We start from the raw sequence: 21,950 nt of genomic DNA on the forward strand, positions 1-21,950 counted from the left end.
ATGGGTAAGCGACCACACTACACACCCTGTTAACAAGAACAGATGAATCTTTTGTATGTAAATAACATCAAGTCTAAAAGCTATTGCCTCATTTCCCAAAAGGATTAAAATCCGGTCTGTACTGATGCAGAAACAATTAGAAAATGCCTTCCGAATTTTTGATTAACGCCTGTGTACCAAACATCACTTACCTGCACTGCTCCGTGAGAAAGCACTGCCTGCAGATAAAAAGGAGCCCAACATTTGCATTTATTATGGCTTTATGCTCATTTCAGTAAAACAGATTGCTTTTTTTTATTGTACTATGTAGCATCATAAATATAGATGGCCTTTTAAAACTAAATATCACTCTTGCTAAGTAATTGTCAATTAAATTTAGTATTAATTATTCTTAATAGCCCAATCTCACGTACTGTTTGCCATGTGTCCCATTTTTGCATGGATCTGATATTAGAGCAGATGAATTTCAGTTTGCAGGTTTACTTAAACCCTGTATGTAACAAAATCACTGTATTGTTGGGTGAGTGTGTAAATCTTCGAAATGAAACTGCAGGAATTGGTTACAAAGACCCCGGCCAGCACAGACCAGTGGCATGTTCAGCACAATCCCACAAAAATGCAGTAACTTCGTAAATAATTAATGCTATAATTATATTGACAGTCAAAGCCTTTGCTTTTAAAGTTTAGTGTTAAAGGACATGTTTTCTATGAAGACAGAAAAAAATTCCTAAGACTCCATTTCTACCCAAATTTCCAGCCTCCACCACAGGACAACCTGCCTGGGAGGATAGAGAAGTGATGGGAGTCACGGAGGGTGCCCTAAAGTGGTGTGCCATGGCCCACCAGGATGTCAGGACCAAGGAGTTAGGGTTATCAGTGAACGACTGGAGCAGCAAATCGCATAGGGGCTCATTCCATCATTTCATGGATGGTTAAATGGGTCCTCTCTGTCATGCCTGCAGGGCAAGCGCCTCATCTGGTGGAGCTCCTCTGAGAGGAACAAGCGTTGAAAACCCCTTTGAGAGGAAAGATAAATGAAGCCTCAGGTGTTCCCTACCATGATGTGGTATCTGGTAAAGTTTAGGGTTATTTCTAACGGGTTAGTTTTACCCTGGCTTCTAGGACAGATGTGCAGGCATTCCTCTATAGCCTTTTCCACGCCTTACCAACAACCATTGCAAGAGCTGGTTCTGCAGCAGACTTCAAGCTCTGCCTGAGCACTTCAGTGCTCACAAATAGATGGTGCCTCATTAGGCAGAGGCAGCAAGAGTTGGAAAGGAAAAAACAAAGGCGATAAGCCCACTTCTGCTCCTGGTCCTGTACCAGTGAGATGGGAGCAGCTGCTGGGTTTGTATTGGGACAGGGGAGCTGCTCTTCTTGGTCTTTAAATGAACGCCTGCCTTTGTAAAAATTCACTTATACATGTTACAATTTGCACTTGTTATAGCACAGAGACCTTGTGCACAAACAGGGGTCAAAGATGCCCACAATAAATCTGTCATCTTCTCGGGGAAATGAGATGTTCAGTGGTGTTACAGATCCATGGAATTCAAAAGAATCATGTCAGTTCCCTGAAATGGGAGTTGTATTTTCCACATTGCAGTCTCATATCAAATAGCAAAACAGAATGTAGGATATAATTCATAACAAATTCATAACAAACAAATTTTAAAAGATCCTCGGTTCAGGGACTGCAACATGCATTCTTGAGATGCCTTACAGCCATTCATTCTTCCTTATATTCATCTGAATGTTCCCCCTTGACCTTTTGTTTTCATTCTAGCTTTCTAAGCCTCTGTGCCATTCTAGAAGCCTTTCCAGTCAAGCTGTCCCTTCCGTCCCAGCCCTACACATTCTGTTTCTGCCAGACCCTTTCCCCTGTGTTGATTGCTCTTGCTTTTTGGCATGCGCTTTTTCCAAATTCTGCTTTGTTTCTTAAACCTTTTTATTTCCCCCTCCCCCACCAATTCCTTTTTCTCATTAAGCCAGGCTCTTTTTACTTTTTTTTTCCCCCACCCTTATAAAGAGCATTTTATTCTGGCCAAACTAAGGGGTTTGCCGTGTTCTCTTTTACAAATGTCACTGCAACATGGCTAAAATTCTGCTTCAGCTCTGAAAGCTGCACTGGCACAGAACAAAAGCATTGCAGTGCCTTGCACACCACTGCCTTGTTTCCTCTCATTCCTCTTCCAGGATTGCTTAATAGTAACAGCTTGCAGTGACATTTTAGCAAAAGCCATACTCTTTACAGCTCCTCCTCCTGCTTACAGCAGAAATTAATAGCAAGAGTCCATTTAAAAGAAGCCCTGAAAGACTGGCACTAAGCGGGAGCAAAGGACATAAACAGTCTCTCATTCCTATCTGTATTTCTTCTGTCCAGTCCACCCCATTATTTGAGATTCTCCCCCCCCATCAGATATTCAATTCTGATTTGTAATCCTCCAGCACATCCGCTTGAGCAGGGTTCAGCATGCACATAAAGACATCTCTGTGTGGACCTATGAACAACCAGAGATAATGCCTGTGTTAACCAGGACCAAAATGCTAAATGCAGATTTCTTCCCTAAGTGGTCTAATACCATATTCAGCAAAAGGTTATGCAAAGCAACCCAGGGTTTAATGTGTAAGATATCACCAGCTAAACCCAGCTCAAAGCCTCACTGCCAGACCCCCTCTCCCAGCACCTCTCCTCCCCTTCTGTCGTGGTCTCATCGCTGCCTTTTAAACCTCACACAGGTGCAGATGGAAGGAGACTCAGTAAGGCTAAAGACTTCTTGGTGACATTGACTGTTTTGCTTATTTGCATAGATATTCATATTTATCCACTTAGAAAAGAATATGAAAATAGGAAATAAAATGTTGCACAATTAGTAGATAGTTTGAAGACTTACTGCAGAAGTTTGGTGTTTGCTTTCCTTCGGTTGCCTGCAGAGAGGATTTCAATAAGCAGATACCCTGCCAGTGGACAGAAGGAAGGTGGAGGAGAAGCCCATCTCCTGCCTTCATGTAAAGGCAAGGGACAGCACAGTAACACCACTGTGGTTCACTCGAGTCCATCGCACAAAAACAAAAGAGCTTGGGCCGCTGAAGGCGACTGGCAAGGGCTGTATAGAGATATCAGGAGCCATCAGGAAGTCCTTGACTAAGGAGCAAGAGTGTCCTAGGCCTGCTCCAACTCTGAATGAAGTCAGTGCAAAGCCTCCCGCTGGCTGTACTGGCATCTGGATTAAAAACAAACACCCCCCCCAAAAAAAAAAAAAAAGCCAGGAAAATTATGTAACACTCGCTCATTTCAAAGTGGATTTCAGCAGTGCCAGCGCAGTTTTTGGGTGGAATAGTCTCACATTGCCTCAGCAATTTTTCCGATTTTCCTTCTGAGAACAGAAAAGGGGACAGAATAATTGAATGCTGTATTCACTGGGCAGTGGGATGAAGGCTGGTCAAGCAGGGTTAACAAAACACAGAGAGGATGATTAAGGGTTGTTGTAACGAGGTTGTCTTCGGCTACAAGTGGAGCATCCTGAGCTGCCTCTGGCTTCTCGCCACCCGAGCTGCTAGTGCAGCCACCAGCCATATTTAATCTCATTTACTATTTAGACAATACAAAAAAAGAGAGGCTGTTTGGTTTACACTGTTGGTGTAAACCTCCATCATTCCTCTGAACTTCTCTACAAGTTCTTACAAGGTGGATATTAGCAGAAAGAAAGCAGGGAAATTAAACAGGCAGGCAATTTTCCCAAACACGAATTCTGGGGAGGAAGGAGGATTTTCTATCTGCAGCACAGACAGGTTCTCCCTGGGGAAGAGATGAACCTGCCTCCAGCTCTACACTGCTCAGAAGATTAAAGAGATTTCCAGCGGGAAGAACAAAAAATAACTTATTTGTTTGGGGGCTTTGAGGAGGAATTAGTATTTCTGGGCTAAAATTGATTATTCTACTGGTTCTCAGTCTACAGAAGAATAAGAATATTAAAGGAATATTTCCAAATTCATACCCAAGTGGCCAGACAGCAACTGGTTTAGTTGCACTAGCAGAAGACCTGCTGTGGGACAGCGCTGCAGCTGCAGGCATTGTGGTCCTGTAGGGAAGCCATTCCTTGCAGCCTCTCCAGTGGGTGCAGGATGCACTTATTCAGTTCCTCATTAGAGCATTTTTACCTAATCTTGAAACAGGAAGACTTCTCTATGCGTAGGGGAAAGGTAGAAAGTTTATGATCCCCCTGAAACTAACAGCCAAACAGAATGATGAGATCTGCATAAGCCTTGAAACTTCCACCCTCCAAAAATCCAGTTTTGCCCCGATTTAACTGGCAGCATTGATCATACAAGAATGATAAGGCTGTGGATACAATAACTTTCTGCTACACATTTTAGTTAATGTTTTGATTGCTTTAGTTTATAGAATGCCACAAGTATAAACAGTGGTCTAAATGACCCTAATTAAATACCCTATATATGAAAAAGTTGAAATGATTTATCAACCAAAAGCCACTAAGTGCTTGATTACTTCATCAGATCATTAATCTGTCTTCCAGAAATGTGCTTGGCACTGATATAGTCAATGATATGCATTTTAAATGACTGGAAACCAAGATATATTCACAAGATTAGATCAATACCAGGCATAATTCAGTCTCTACAGTCCATCAGATATTTAGTGAGTGTTTAAGACAATTTTCTTTTTGTTAAGGCAAATTAATGAATACTTTGGTGCTCATATAGTTTAGAGAATGACCAATGTGAAATAGAATACCCTTTGTATTCACAGCTGCCAAGTTCTCTCAACACTTAGTACTTTAAAATGTTAAGACAAACTCAGCTTCTCTCATAATGTCTTCTGTGCTGTAACCAAGGTGCTTCCTGAACATACTGGGTTGGATTGCTACTTCTTTGCTGCTTTGTAGCATCTCCTTCGCCTTCCTTTTTGTCTGAAGTCTGTGCCAGGGGCCTGCAGATGACTACTACAGCCAAAGAATTTTTGATAAAAATACAGTGCTAAAAATACACACATACACTTGCAGAATGTCAAAAATCAATCAGAGTGTTAAGCACAAGGAAACACATCCTGAAGAAACAGCAGCCTGCAATCTAAATTAAGAAGCAAAATAAGCATGAGTTCTGTTAGTTTTGAATTTTTCTGTCATTCTGCCTAGTCGTACAGACCCTCTTGTGCTTCCAAGGGGTTTTGTCTTGTCTGTTCCTCTCTCTCAGCTAAGGCAAATACTGCAAAAAGTTGGGCACATCACAGATCTAGGACTTCCAATTCTCTTTTATCCTTTTAAATCCCATATGTCTTGGTCTTGCAACAACTCAGATAGTGAGAAGCCAGCAGATGTTTGGGGTACCGTATTAGAAGAAAATGGTTCAGGCAGAAATCAAACCAAGTGGCTGAGTTCTTTTCCATGAAATCACCTAATTATTTTTTTAATGTTGTGTCTTGGACAAGAAGTCCTCTCTCACCCTGGGGTCTTTAATTTTCTATTTCAGACCACTAGCACGCTTAATTTACAAACTCTGGCCATGTAACAAGGTCATTTATCTTTATTAGCACCTCTTCAAGTGTCCAGTTCACTCTTTTGCTTGAAATAGCAAATCACTTCAGTTGAGTCATCCTGAGATTTCCCCTCATCACATAATTCAAGCAAGCCTTCTCTGGTCCCAAGGGCTTCACTGACTGGCCAGCTCGCCTGGATCTCTTGAAGATGTTCCTTTTGACTGGCAGCACTTCACGTCTTTTCTTGACTTCCTGATCAGCCCCACAGTAAACAGGACCAGTTACCCAAACAGCTGCCTGGCCAAAGACCATTTTCTCTCTGTTCTCCTTCAACAGATTTGCAACACAAAAATACAGCCAAGACCACACAGTGAAGATTAGATGGAGAATTTTTTGGGGCAATCTGGAATGACTTGATTCATCCTCCCTCCTGTTATTGCTAGTAATAAAACACACAGGTCACTCATTGTATCTCTGAAGGCACTGTCTTCTACTCATGCTGCTTGCCTCATTCTCTTCCACTTGCAAGAAAGAAACTGCTCTAGTAAAATTAAACCAGACATACCAATCTCATTTGAGTCCTTTGTAGCCCATTAACAAATGCAGATGCGTCCACAAAGAACATCTGAAGTAAGCAAATAGAAAAACATAGGCACTAAGAAATTAAAATGTGAATATCATAGTAGGATTTGCCTATCATTTGCACACAAATTCTAGCAATATATTACTTGTATATTTTTGAAATGCTCAGTTTCATGAAATATCATTGCTGGTCTTCAATGTCCAGTGAACACTGCCTTTTGACTCCTGGCAAAGTGTTTAAATTAATTACCTGTTTAGTATTCTGGGTTTGCTTTAGTAAAATGAGCAGCCAAATTTGCAGTGGGCCAAAATTGAAACAGAAACTCAATTCATGCAAAAGAAATCAGCTTTACTTTCCAGCCTTAAAACTTGGATAGGTCCCATCCTGTCACAACGGCTCCTGTCAGCCAAGGGGGTGATAGCTGTACAATGCAAAGCAAACATCCTTGCTGGTGGAAAAGGAGAGGGTGTTTGATGTGATACACTGGGTAGTGAAGTACATTGAAACCTGTCTTACAATATCTACAAAGATTTCTCCTATTAAAGCATCCAGCTTCCAATGTTCTTCCTGAAATACATTATAAATGCCATGTGCCCAAGTCCAGTTTCTGGGCAGTTGTATAATGGTCAGTATGGAAACGGAACAGTTTTGTGACAGAGCAGGAAAATCCTAGGAGAAAACTTCAGGAGACACTTTTGCTATTACACTGGATCCAGGGAGGAGTACTCATTCAGTTTAACACACCAGCCTAACTTTGATCTCAGAAGATTTTTTAGAAATTTAAGGATTTCTTACCTTTTTAGTGAAGGGATTTCACTGTCCTGCATACAAAACATAACACAAGGAATCTAGGCAATACTTTATAGTTCCAATTTTGCATTGTTTCTAGAATACAATTTGAGCGTTTGGTAGCCATAGAGACCTTAGGGTCTGGCTGGAAGTTACTAAATTTTAGTTGTTGCCAAAAGGGAGCCAGATGAAGAAACCTGGAGAATGTTGCCCTTTACACCGAGCTCCTTGCTCAGACAGCTGAGGAAGGAAAACACATGAAAAAATAGATGAACCCAGAGCTGCGCACTGTTCACAAGGGCACACAATGGCATGCAACCAACCAGCAAGTTGCCATTGGGATTTTACACTCTCTCACTCTAACATTGTTTCAAAATGACATGATGGGAGACAGGTACAGAAGCACATGGTCGCCATCACCATGGACTAGCCATGGACTCATACTCTAAAAGACAACTTCTCCGGCTCATTATTGACAAATCTCTCACTATCACATCACAGCATTACAAGGCCTACCTATTTTACTGCTGTGGCATAAAAAAAAAAAAAAAAAAAAAAAAAAAGACATTTCTAAAGCACGTCTCATCTTCCAGATTTTACTTTCCTGGCCTCAGTGATGATGGAATAAGTCAGGAAAAGCCCTGAAAGAAGTAGCTGGAAATTTGTGAACTCACAATGGTTTCTGCAAATGCTTGTTCTGATTATTGCTTCCAAGTGGGAAATACTGAGGGGATGAGGGGCATGTAGGACAATACAGAAAGAAAGTTAGAAAAGCTGATTTAGAATCTCAAATAATTCATTTATGATGTACTTAAAAATCACTTTTAATGGAAATAAAATGCATGATATATAATACATTAGTTGTACCATTTAATTGCCTATTTTAATTAACTTGAATGATGAAATAATCCCGTTCTTATTTAAATATAGTACTTTGCATACTGAAATATGTAACACAATAAAGTGTTTGAATCTCAGAGCTAAAAAAATAATCCTGAAACTGTCTTTTGTAGACATATCGATTAGACTTGGTTTCTACGCAAGGAAATTATTATGAATTTTCATTTCTTGTCAGGATACAGAAAAAAAATAAGAGAATTGTCTCCTTCATTTCTCTGATCTCTATTAGGAGATGTTACTCTGAGCTAGTTCCTTGCTGTTATCACTGCAGACACACTGGAATTTGTTGCTGTGGCAATGCAAAACACAATACAATAAGAGGATTATAGCAATTTCAAACATTCCTTTAAATTATCCATCAATACTCATCTGAAAGTGCCAAAGTCTTGAAGCCTGAACACCTAAAGTAAGGTTCCAAAGTCAAAACTCATCTAATTACTGAAGGCATTAACCACTTACAGGCTGTATTTAAAGCAGCAAGATGGCTGAATTCTCAGCAGCACTTACTAAATCAATCTCATACTCTATCTGTCAACATTTGGAGCAGGAATGTCTACCTTTTGGGTTCCTACCTTGTACTGGCACAGGCAGGCTAGCAGGAACTGTCTCCATGCCTGTGTCCAAAAGTTGTCAAATTTCATCATCAGGCACTCAGAAAATACCTAATGTAACAAGTGATGTGACCAAAGCTGTTAAGAGACCTCAACCTATGATTATGTCAATGGAAGTCAAATGTGAAAATATATTGCACCCTGGGTGAGATACCGAGGAAAGCTAAAGAAAAGCTAATTAGTGTATGATGGCATTAGTTTTCTACATTGATATTTTTAGCAGCTGCAGCCCACATAGAAGAGATGGACACAAGATCCCTAAATAAGATTTTTCCATGAGGGATTTTCCCAAGTCAAACTATCTGTCTTCCTTTATTGATTGTTAGCTGTAGCAGGCTGGGAAAACAGCTTTTAGCAAGGTATAACTGGAGATAGTTGAGAGCCTGATGTATTACTGCATGCTACAGAAGAGGGAAATCTCCTTCTGGAGATTTACACAGCATGGGTGAAATTGAACAATCCAGATTTTAAGGACTTTGCATGCCCAACACATACAACCTCTCTGATATTGAGAGAAGCCAAGGGCTGCAAGCTGGGGACAAACGCTCAAGTTGTTTTTTTTCTTTCTCCTTATTTTCCCACCTTTAACCTTTTATTGAACCATTTCTCAGGAAACCCACAATTGTCTGAATTAATCTCCCCCACCCATCAATTTAGGTTTCTCCAGTGCTTCTCACTGTTACAAAAAGAAATCTCTTAAAACAAACCACAACAGGCTCTCATTGAAGCCTCTCATGCTCTGCTCCATTGGCCAATTCAAATGTTTGGCTTTTATTTCTCATTATGTTTAGTTAAAAATCATAGCAAAGCTCGGTCATAGAAATGTGGCTTTAAAAGGATGAGGTTTGCCTTGGCAGCTCACCACCTGGCTGCTTTACCTTTGTGTTTTCATCAGATCTGTCCTTTGGTGCATGTGTTTGATGTTTTGCTATACAATACCTACAAAACCAGGAAAGAATGCCTTTGCTCTCAGAAATAATACAATGTGACTAAGCACTTTGAATTTCCTTCTCTCTCTTTTCCCCCTCCCCCCCAGTATTTGCCTGGCTTTTTGCTGTCTTTTAGAATAAGACCACATATCCTCCATTAGTATAAAGTGACCACATTTGAACAAACTCAAGACAGCACTGGCAATTCCTAGCTGTAGCTACAGTGATTTTTGATCTGAAGAGGAACCGCTGTTATAGACATTCTGGTTGAGCAGGTTTTTCGGTTCATGAACTTACACTTCCAACATCTGTTGTATATTCACCTATCTATGATGTTGCAGCTGTACAGAACATCAAGGTTTTGTGGGGTTAGAATGGCACAAGATGAAGCAGCAGCATTTTCAATAGAAGTTTGAGACCTTGAACAATGCTGCAGCCCTTTACTAATTCAGACTTAGAATACTTCATAGCATTTAAGGACATAAAGTATTCTATGTCACCAACATTGTTCAATATAAATGAGTTTGTCTCCCCTTTCTTTCTTGAAAAACTAAACCACTTCTTTTTACTACGTTTGAAAGCCAAAACAACAGAATAGCAAAGAAAATAATAATGCTAATTTCTGGTGTCGAGGCGCATTTTTTTAGTACCTTCTGAAGATTACACAAAATATCTGTCTTTTTATAATGCACTCATCTGAAGAATGTAGTTCTCTTGAAAAAGTTTCCTGTGGGGGAAAAAAAGAAAGAGTCCATTTTGGCAATGGCCAAATGATGAACTTTTAACAAAAGAAGAGAATGTCCCCATAAGTACAGAAAATGTTGGGTTCACACCTCCAGCTTTGCTTTAAAACACTGTGGCTCAACCTGCCTTCACTGTAAGCATTCTAAGCCAAGTTCAGAGACAGACGTAGAGATTCTGGTGTTTGGTCTTTGCCACAGGCTTGAATAACTAAGAAAATTTCACAACCCTGTGCCTGTTAATCGTATTGTATTTCCTGATGACAGCAGAGAAGGAAGGACCGCTTGGATCACACCAAATTGCTCAAGACTTCACTTCTGAGGGGGATGGCAGAGGATGCCAGGGCAGTTGTCTTACATCAGGAAAGCCTCTGGTGAAACCAGGGGCTTAATTTAAACAACGAAGCTCACCCCTAGGCTTAGGGCACTTGTAAACAGAGATAAGAGAAGCTCCATGTCTCAATTTCTTAACCAGAAAATAGAAGTGGACCTATGAAGAACCTGAAAGTGGACTTGTTCTGAGGTTTCAGCAGCATGATGCCACACTGTTCTACAGATGCTTCTGTCCTGCCCCTTATTGAACTCTCTTGGATTTCCCAAGAGAGGCTGCCAGAGCTTGAGCTGTCCCACAGCAGAACTCTCCACTCAGAAAACATTACTGCAAGTCACACACAGCTCCAGCCATACAATGAAAAACCAAGTTTCTGTCCTTACAGCTTTGGTCCCATCTTCCTTGGGCTTACAGGAGAATCAGCAACTTAATTTTGCAGTTGTTATCCAGCATGATTTGTATATTACTGGTTTGCATTAGAAGGTAAGGGCTAATGCATAAGCTGCTGTCTGGGAGCAGTCCTCCCTGCAGGCAGCACTGCAGCCATGCCACCCTCCTACTGGCTGCTTCTCTCACCTTATCTTTCCTCAACGCATTCCTGATGCTAAAAGCAGATGAGAAACTGCTTTTTACCAGCACTTTTCTGCTTGGAGAATATTCTGCTTGGAGCTGCTTCCTGCCCTGCTCATGTAAGCATGCTTGGAAAGGATCATCATGCAAGGATGACTTGAGAGCATCCCATCTCTCATCAGACATAAATAAATACCTGTTATTTGGAATTAAAACTTCCTTCACTCCCCAAAGTGCTGTATTACAGCGCTATTTATACACAACATTTATTTTACATTTCTACTGAGAATCATTTATCAGCAATAAATCCTTTTGTGATACCTCAGAAACCTTGGTATTTAATGCGTGCGTTGTCTTTTATTTTGAAGAAGAAAAACATGTAACGCCTCTGCCATGGATGGCAAACCAACATACTGCAATTGCCGAGTGCCCTCTAGTGACGCCAGGAGAGAATATCTCCATTTGCATTCCCGGCAAGGCACTGAAGAGCTGACAACCACACTTTCTTGATGAAAAGACCCCCGGTTTCTCATAATGTGATCTTTTGCGTGTATTTGTCCAGAATTTCAATTTATAACATTTAGAACAAGCTGGCTAAAGCAGCACAGATGGAGAGGAAATGCAGCTTTCTACTATCTTCGTTAGACTTGGTAAATCTAATGTTACATTTTGTTTTTCCTTTCTCCTCCATTGTTTTACCAGCCTTGTCTTTCCAGAGATAGGCAAACAGATAAACAGATATTAAATATTTCCTATGACTATTTCCTATTCTCTATACACACCACAGCAACATTTAGAGCTCCCATTGTACTACATGGTAAAAAAAAAAAAAAAAAAAAAAAAAAGAGGAAAGACCCAACACACCTTTGTTAGTTTAAAATAGAAGGAAAGCAGGTAAATTTAAACAATACAAAATAAATAGGGAACCCTGAAGTATAATATGTTTTATGAAATGGGAAGTACTAGATACTGTCAATACAGGAGTGGGGACTCCTGGTTTGGACTATCGGCACCCTAAATTTGTGTTCTGGTTTTGGCAGCTATGTATTTTTATATTAGCCGAGGTTTCAAGGTAAAGCTGACATTGAGTTTTGTTAGAGACTGCAGATGCAGAACAATGGCAGCATTTTACATGTTCTAGGGAAGACCCACAAATTTGAAATTGGTAGCTTTGGAGCAATTGTTTTGTCTTTCTGGTTACAAATGTATTCCCAGAAGGATGGGAAGTTCAGGTCCTGTTGCCTGCAGACATACGGGCAAGTTGCAGTTGGAAGAGAAGTATCACAGTGCTTGGCATTTTGCAGCTTCCAGGAGCTGAGTTGGGACAGGCATGGGCACATTCCCAACTACCAGCCTTTTTCTTCCACTGCTGTAATAAAATCCAAGTTAGGTGAGACTCAAGACTAAGGCCTGAGGAAAGGTTACAGATAGTCCTAAGGTCTGCATGATCCAGAGAAGAACAGGGAACCACCAGAAAGCTCCTGTTGAATAGTCCTGTCAATTGCATGGGTTTCAGAGGACTACCAACAGGTCTGTCCATATACTCTCAGGAGATTCCTCTTTTCTGGCCATTAGTTTATTTCTATTACGGAACGGTCAGGCTAAAGGCAAAGAGGAAAACAGGAGGGAAGGGCTCCCATGTCTGAAGGGAGAGGGTGCTTTCTTCTGGGAAAGCCTGCCAAGTACAAACAACAGCAAGGGAGGACCAGGGACTTCCCACCACAGAGTCCCAGGAGACCAGATACTGATGAGGAATGATGCATGGCTGTTGACTGGGAGCCTCTCCAGCAGTCTTCCTCAACTAGAGCACTTGAAGGTATTTCTCAATTCCAATCTCTTTCAACAGCAACAAAGTAGAAATATTACTTAAAAAGCCAGAACTTTTTCCATTCTGGTCCAGTTCTAGCCCTGTGTTTTCCTCAGACACTCTGCTCTACAATATACCAATACATCTATCTTTTCTATATCTCTCAGTCTACAGTCTTTGAAACATGGTAGGATTGACCCGAAAGCTACATCATTACCCGTCAGCTAGAATCAGGATAAATTGCAAGCATAAATTATCACATATATGCTGTAAAAGCATAATGCTGGCTCACAAAGGTTTAAAAGAAAGTTATCGTTCTCTTCCATTTATTCTGATTCCTGCAGGTTTCCTGTGCAAAGTGTTCATGGTCTTACCCAGGCTTTTTATTAGGCCCAGTAATGCAGGCTCTTGGCGAAGCTGGAATCTACTTTTGACGTATCAAGAAATCTCTGGATTTTAGACAGTTTATGAATCTGTAAACTGCGTTAAAAAAAAAACAAACACAGAACACATTTAGAGGTATGAATAATTCAGATGTCTTGCAGTGCTTCAGAACTCATTTTTTCCCCTATGAAGTTCCAGCCCATTTGTTTTGGCATTATAAAATACACTGTTTGTGAGAGAGATAGGCTGGCTTTGAGAGCATGATGCAAGAAGATTCATAAGGGGTTGATAAAGATTCCTTCATTCTGTTAACTTTCCTGTTATTTCAGGGAGGTGGAGGAGAGGACACTTTCTTCTGATGATGGAGCATCATGTGAGCATCATATTCTATAATTATGGCTGCTGCATGAGACTGATTCCAATACCATTGACTTCAAGACTGTAATTACTAGGTTTATTTATGGATGAGTCCGTCATGTAACTGTATGGTTTAATTTGATTGATCACCATGCTGTAACGTTTGCGAATCCAGCACTGCAGGACAGACATTTTCTAGTTACACACCCACATATCTGTTATTTCTACGGCACCCATTTTTTTTTTTAAGATGCTCTAATGGCAATATTAATATACATACATCAGAGGAACCTACAGAGGTTGCCAGTGAAGTTGCTGGGAGAGCTGGGGGAAGGCAGAAATGTATTGGCATTCTTGATTTTATTCCGATCCACTTTTTAGATCAATGTTAATTTACCTCTTGTCCTGAATCTGCATAAACATCAATACTTAATAAAGGTGTAGAAAAAAAATCTCTCCTGAATTGTTATTTCACTTCACTCATCAAAATACCAAACTATTTGCTACCCCTGTGACTGGTGGGAGGCTCCCTGGGTTTTGCAAGGCTTGCTTGGCATCTAGTTCACCACAAAGGAAAGCAGGAAGGCAGTGCTTCATTTCCAGTCCTACACAGTCTCTGCTTTCCCAGGACTGAGGAATATACATTGCAAAAGTTGCTTTTCCCTGCAATGACACCAGACTGCCATCCCAGCTCAAGAAACTGTTAACTGTCTTTTGCAGTAGCAACAACTGCACTGTACACACCTGAGTCAGCACAAAGTGACAGCCTGAAAAATAGCAAGTAAAAGCTGATGGCAGGTCCAAAACATCATTTGACTAGAGGAATTGCTTTTGTGAACTTAAGGAATTTGTTTTTATGGCAAGGAAATGATTGAATGTCTAGATTTTATAAAAAACTTATAAGCATATATTTATAACCTCTGGAACATTGTTCACTAACCGTTCTATGTATGCGATAGTTGTAGAGATGTTTATTATTGTGTATATTTGCTTTCCAAAGAAGCTTATTTTCGTTTTGCTGCAATGTTGACCAAAAAATGTGTTTTAATAATGAATAGTATTTCCTAGAGTAAAAGATACAAAGTGTGTCAGTCTTTGAACAGCCCTTTCGTTCCTGTTCAGCAGAATTAAAATTGGATATCAACTTGGATATTGAAGAGTAATTTACAGATATTCTGAAGATAGTTTTGTTGGTTTGGTTTCTTTAGACATGAAGCAGAGCTGTTAATAAGTCAAAAGGGTCTGTCATTTATTATCATGACTATTTACTTGGGTTAATTGCAGGTACACATTATACCCTTTCTGCGCTATCGTTGATTATTGCTTAATTCAGCTTGACCCTTAATTCACTCTTACCCTTCAACCAAATATTCACTGTATTATGGAAATGGAAATAAATGGAAAACCAAGAAAGACTTTAAATGTCTATTTCATGATTGTCCTACTGCTCTGCTCTTTCTAGTGCTGGCCAAAGCTTTTCAAATTACTAGCAACAGAACTCTGACCACAATAAATAGTTACACCATTAAGGAGAAAGCTAATGAAGAATGAGAAAAGTTACTATGAAAAACTAATGAAAAAGCATCATTTTCATTTTCTGCAGAGGTGCTGCCTATTTTAGGGATCTTAAGGTAGGTAAATCTCCAAGGGAATGCTATACTGGTTGGGTAAACTTTACACAGTAATCACCCTGCCAAATACAAGCTGCAGCTAAATAATTCACTAGGTGTGAGGGCTGATTGGAAATTCAATCTGATAAAAAAAATCACCACAAACATAACAAAAGAAATGAGGGGCTGGTAAAATGATTTTTGAGAACTGCAGCACTTGAAATTACCTGTATTTTGCATGCTTTTCTCAGGTATTCCATCAATGATATGTGACTGTAGGATTATGAGGGCTACTTCCTTAATCAAAGCTATCTATCTCAATAAGTGAAAATACTGGATGGGTTTTCTAGCACTAATTGTTTTTCTAGATAGAGAGCAGATAGCATCAGAATTGGTCTTTGAGAAGCAACAGCCAGAGATGGGCTACAGACAAGAGTTTTGTTGGCAGGTATCTCATTTTAAAGCCATTAAAGAAATACCCTCAGTATTTAAAATGAACTCTGGATTTAGGTTTTAAAATTATATGCATACACAAGAAAAACTGTGGATTTCTTCAACATCTCTCTTCAGTCTATAAATGAGGAAAAATTAAAAAAAAAAAAAGAAATATAAAGAAGCTGTTTTATGTAGCGTATTCACTTGGAATTTTACAGAAGCACATACCTGAAACGTGCATTAACAGATAGACTCGTCCTAGGGAAATGTATTTTTAAGGTAAGATTTAAAATATATATCCAAAAGATAGTGTCATGTGAAAATGTTCAAACACTTATCCAAATAGGTTTATGAAGTGAGAAAACCTATAATGAGTGAGAAACCCATAAATAGGTTTATGAAGTGAGAAAAAGAAATGAAAACCTTTAGTAGTGCAAGCCTCTGTTAGACCCAGGTTTCTAAGTTTATTCTCTAGTGACATTTCCATACCTGTAGTTAATACATACACAGTGATTTGTAAAATTTATAGGAGTGGTTTTGTCTGGTTCTGGCCACCACTGCATGGCTGACATGGTCACATTGAGCCAGCACGGGGCCATGAAGAGAAACAGACTAGCTTCAGGTGATAAGCTTCCAAGTTCAAACTGATTCATCTTCAGTGGCAACTTATTCTATCCAAGACCTCTTTTAGATGCTGGTTAAAACAATAAAAAAATGCTTAATGCTCACTTAATTATTCTTTTTTTTTTTTTTTTTTTGGTCTTTAGGCCACCTCACCCAGTTAATAAAGTCTCTGGTTCTTTCTCTCTCCCCTTGCTGCTTTCCTTCAGTTTCTGCTTTCAGTTCAGAAACCTTGAAGCACATTGAAAATGCAGTGCCATCATACTGATTTCTAAAAAGGAAACGTTACTGTGTTTGGCCTTTTTATTACGTTTCCTTAACTCGCTTGACATTTTGACAACCATTTTGGTCAAGAAGACCCTAAACACAGCATGCTCTGAAAATAGATTTGCTCCTGTGCACTCACAAAGGCTGCAGAGGACAGGGAGCATTATTGTTTAGACAGAAATGTTGGAAAAGTGGACTGGAGAACTTTGAAGAGACCAAATAAATTCCTATTCCTCCATACCACAGAAATTCAAGCAGAAAATTGCACATTCAAGTGGCAGCAAGTGCCTGCCTTTGAGATGATGGTACAGCCTTTCCAATTACTGTGATTACAAAGAACTGAAGAGAAATTACCCTGTACCATTACAGGACTGCTACTTGTAAAGGTAAAAATAACAAGAGAGTAACAAATTGTAAAACTTTATTTACACTGATGTTCTTCCCATCATTATTACTTTCCTTACTTTTTAGCCAAAGACAGATTTTAAATAATTACTGAGTGCATTCATTTCACTGAGTTGACTACATTTGTATATAATTAAAAAAATAAAATATAATGGCTATATGGCAGTCAGAAAGTTAAACCTATGAATAATGGACTAAACATATTCATAATCAAACCTGATTTTATTCCTTTTGAAGCATTTCACTCCCGTAAGTTTAAGTGGAATAGAATGAACCACTAATTTTAAGATTAATAACATCTTTATATGCCACTGCTTAATACTTTATTGGAATGTGTATTTTCTACAGTTGTTACCTTTAGCTCAGAGAATTATTAGTAAACCTCAAAGATAATGGAGATCTAGATATAGTGGATCTCTAAGAGAATAGCTCAGTTCCTTCATATACCTCCTCCAATGAGTCCAGACAGCAAAAGCTGAATGAATATGCCAGATATCACTTCCCTATTGAGCTTTTAAAAATTAAATATTCAGTACTTCACACTCAAGTGAACAAAATTAACCTTCCTCCAAGGAAACTGCATCAAAGAAAGAGATTTAACCTTACCGTAGAAGCTATAGGCTGACACCTAATTGTACATAAATTGGATTAAAAATGCATATCAATGTTCTACTCTACACCTCAAGAACAACATCACAAAATACATGAACATTTTAGCTGACTGGTTAAGATCTGGTTTACAGAACAGCTGCACAACCTCATCTAAGGATTAATAAACTGTGAATGAAAAAAACCCAAAACAACCCCAAAACAAAACAACTTTCACAATGAGAGATAACATCCAAGAGTGGGTTACAGTCTAAGAAAGATTTTGTGCAGTTCTGGAAGCCAGTCTATTTTCCACTATTCATGTTCACTACAGAATGAGCAAAGTGTCTGTGAACGTAGCACAAAGCAAAACTTAGTAAAATTACACTTTCAAAGGTTTTTCATCTAACCCAGGTTGTTTATACACAGTACAAAATAAATTCTAAAGGAAAATGTGAAACAATTTGGATTTGACTTTTACATATCATGATAAGGACAAAAAGAATAGTATTGTTTAGATCTAATCAGCAACATGTGATAAGAGCTGAAGAAAGATAAAGCAACAAATCCTTGGTCCTGGGAAAGATTCAAGAAACATCAAGATTCAAGTAACATCACCCAACTGTGCAATCACAACATAATAAACCTTCTGCTCCAAACTACTTTACAAGCTGCAGATCAGAGGATAATTGTTCATCACACAGACACACAAGAAGGGATTCATACCTCCCAGATTCTGGCCACAATGACATACAGGAGACAAGGCACTCTATTCCCCCTGAGTTCACAGAAAGAGGAAAAAAGACTCCCCCAGGAGCAATTTAAAATGCAAATCTAAGACAGGTGCTCCAAGTTTCTCCTGGAAAAAATTCCCTCTCATTCTAACAATTATGAAGGCTTATTTTCTATAATGACTCTTTGTGAGCTTTAGATATGACTGCAAGACCAGCCTACAAATAGAAGGTAACAATACTCCCCATTTATTTAAGCCTGTTGCACTGGCATTTCTGGGTGTAACAGATTAGTAGAGACAGAACTGTGAAACCAGTTTAACAGCCAGCTGGAAACAATGGGGATTGAAAGATTAAGTAGCAAAAATGACCTGTTAACACCATATGGGATGGATCAAGGCAAAGAAAACGGCAATTGCATAGATACCCCAGGCTCCATTCTTGTTAGAATTAGGCCCATTTCTAAACAGCATAAATTATGCTTTTTCTGTTTCATCCCTGAACACTGAGATCACATAACAGACAAGCATTGGTATTATGCAGACTTCTGAAAGCCCAAACAACAGGACTATGGTGCAGGAGATGCTGATCCCACCTGATCACAGCAGCGAAAGGAGGTGGTTAGGACCCAGGGCATGGCTGTATGATGTCACTTTCCAGGGTGGATGCCCTGAAACTGTGGACAATTCTGGATGCTGCCCCTCCCCTGGCTCACCTTCCCCAGGCATAACTGGGGTCTTGGTGAGTGCTTCCCAAACCCTGAACCAAGGATCACCATAATATGGATTCTAAGGACATTTCATGGATATTTTTAAAAAAAATCTGTGCCTTTTTTTTTTTATAACAATCCAATTCTCATAGCAAAATTTTCCTTAAAATGTCCTCAGTCTTATGTGGATATGTTTGTCCTATTTTTACATAAACCTTTGAACTGCAGATAGTTCAAAACAATCTGTTCTGGGGTTAAATGCTATAGGAAGTAAGATGTTTGTTTCCAAGTTGCATAAATGTGAGTCACAAAAAGAAAACACAAAGCTTTGACAGCTTTACTACAAAGAAAAATTTACATTTCACAGTCACGGAGCCATGCATTGCCTATTAAGAGAACTCATTAGAAATATAGATATAAAACATACACCTTACTTTCGTCTCTGTACGTTGCATGATTTTTATCTCCTATCCATAAATAATGGAAGCATCAGCACATTTGGCTGTGCACAATAACAAATCCCATCCTCTTGGTAATTGTAAACACACTGAAGCTTGTTATTGACCTTGTATAAAATACTGACACAGGAAAATGAGAAAAAAAGAGAAAGAAAGTTTACCCCTCCCCCTTCCCCCCCCCCCAGCCAAAGTGTACTATGAACTAAAATACAGCTGGATTTATAATCTGTGGTATGGAAGGAATGAACTGTCATAAAAAATGAACTGCAAAATAAAGTGTGGAGCAAATATAAAATCCAAATTTAATATAGTAAGGTGTATCCATCCACATAATGACAATTTACATGCATATTTTAGTTGATTTAATCGGTCTTAGTTTTAAATCTTAAAACACCTGTCACTGTAATGAAACATAATTTATTACCAATCTGTACAACTTGCACCACTGATTTTCAAAAGTAATCCATTTATATATTTTTGGACATTTGAATGGCTAAATTCATTAGTCACTCAGCTCTCACTGACTGCTTGCCTACCTCCTTTATGCCCTATGTTAATACAGCACCGCCAGTACAAAATAAATTATTCATCTGATTGAGTAAGTACATTTTCTGAAATGTTCTTCAACTTGAATGGATGTTGGAAAATGTATTTTCCTATAACGATAATACAGCCATAACATTTTGACATAAAGTATCCTTTTCCACATTATCAGTTCTCAAGGACCATAAAGGATTGTACTTATGTACTCCATTCAAAATGCTCTGAATGAAACAATTCTTCCAACACGGCTCTAAGAGGTAACAGAGTGCTGTAGCAGATCCAAGGACACATCAGTTTAAAAGGACCACAAAACTTTGTGTACAGAAATACCGTGTTTGATGGGCCATAAGGGATAAATGGAGGGGTCTGAACCATCATAGATCATAAGAGGAGATATACGGCTTTCACTGGCAGTAGGTGCGTGTGAGGCACAGTTTAGTGTCTATTACAACACTTTCTTTTTCATGATCATAACTTTCCAGAGAAATTTTCCACGCCTAGTGTTACTGCAAAGGCAAATCCATTTGTGAAAGATCTATATCAGAATCTATTCATCCATTGAAGATATTGCTCTGTAGAGCTTTGCATTATGAGATAGATATGTACAGTGTATATATACATATATATATATATGCACACCCCTGTTATCATATTCCCTTTTTCCAATACAAAAGCATATTGCTTTATTAGAAACTAGACATTTGGACTTTAAAAAGGACAGTCTTATCCAAGCCATAAAACACTTTTAAAAAGATGTTAAGTTTCCTGTACAAAGCTGTATTACAGAACTGCCATTGAGACACTGGAACCTGGAAGTGCAAAATGAAACAAGAACATTCCCAATAACAAAAAACACTATTGAAGAAGTTAGCCTGCAGAAATGCTCACACAAAAACATGTGCTTAACTGCTTTTAGAAAGATAATCCCTCATCTACATGCAATTTATGTCTGTACAACTGCTTCTGTCAAGAAGAATATGTTTGTATTCTTTAGGGACTGTAGTGATAAGACAAGAGGTAATGGGTTAAAACTTAAACAGGGGAAGTTTAGATTGGATATAAGGAGGAAATTCTTTCCTGTTAGGGTGGTGAGACACTGGAATGGGTTGCCCAGGGAGGTTGTGAATACTCCAGCCCTGGTGGTGTTCAACGGCAGGTTGGACAGAGCCTTGGGCGACATTGTTTAGTGTGAGGTGTCCCTGCCCATGGCAGGGTGGTTAGAACCTGATGATCTTAAGGTCCTTTCCAACCCTAATTATCTTATGATTCTATATTCCCATGGTAGAGGCTGAGAGAGCATCCAGGCAATGTGGTGGGGCAACATTCCAATGCCAACTTTGAGTTGGGTGAGGATGCAGAATAATTAAACAGGAGAATTTTTAGTTATATTAGTTGACTGCTCTCTCTTTCTGTCACACTAATGCCATTGATCTCATCCCATAACATAGGACAATTGTATGTGAAATGTTCAAATATTTCTGAAGGAGTCTTGTTTTCCAGGCAGAAAATGATTAGTAGTGATCATATTATCTCTAATGCTGTTCTTTTTATAGACTGTTTAAACTTCGAAAGTGTACTTATGTGCTCAGCATCTTGTAAAATTGCTAATAAATGGCAATTACTGTTATTAATACTTTCTCTGTAACTGAGAAAGCATATCGTTTTCATTAGACAAAGTAGTTTGTCAGAGAAAATTAGTGAAATAACAAGCCAATTTCCTATTATAATATGGCAATTTCAAAGGAGCTGTCTTCAGATCATTCAGGGCTCCGTTTGACAAACAGCACACACTGCCCAGACTACCTGCAGTTTCCTGCTGTTGCACATTACACAGCTCAGGGAACCAGGTAAGTTGACCCCCAGGTTTTGTATCACCTCACCCAAATATCTCTGCGTCTTCATTCCTTTTCTATTGCAAGAAGAATATTTGGCTTGGCTTTTCTTTTGGGGGGGGGGGGTGGGGGGTGGGGGGGGTGGTTGGCAATCACTTTTTGCTGCTGACACTGATTATTGCTTTGTGTGTTCTCCCATTTTTCACTGTGAAGTGGATAAATCCAATTTTCCCCAGCATCACAGGTCTTCAAAGGG

General features: G+C 39.1%; 1 long non-coding RNA gene across 1 annotated transcript; it reads right to left on the reverse strand.

The window, feature by feature from the left end:
- Positions 1-410: 410 nt before the first annotated feature.
- On the reverse strand, positions 411-18,225 carry LOC136018258 (uncharacterized). Its single transcript, XR_010614322.1, has 3 exons — positions 18,148-18,225; positions 2,892-3,000; positions 411-2,498 (listed from the first exon to the last, which is right to left on the reverse strand). It is a non-coding gene; the product is annotated as an uncharacterized LOC136018258 (long non-coding RNA).
- Between the last annotated feature and the right edge of the window lie 3,725 nt (positions 18,226-21,950).

The sequence above is a fragment of the Lathamus discolor genome, chromosome 7 (genome assembly GCF_037157495.1).
Source record: "Lathamus discolor isolate bLatDis1 chromosome 7, bLatDis1.hap1, whole genome shotgun sequence".
Lineage (NCBI taxonomy): Eukaryota > Metazoa > Chordata > Aves > Psittaciformes > Psittacidae > Lathamus > Lathamus discolor.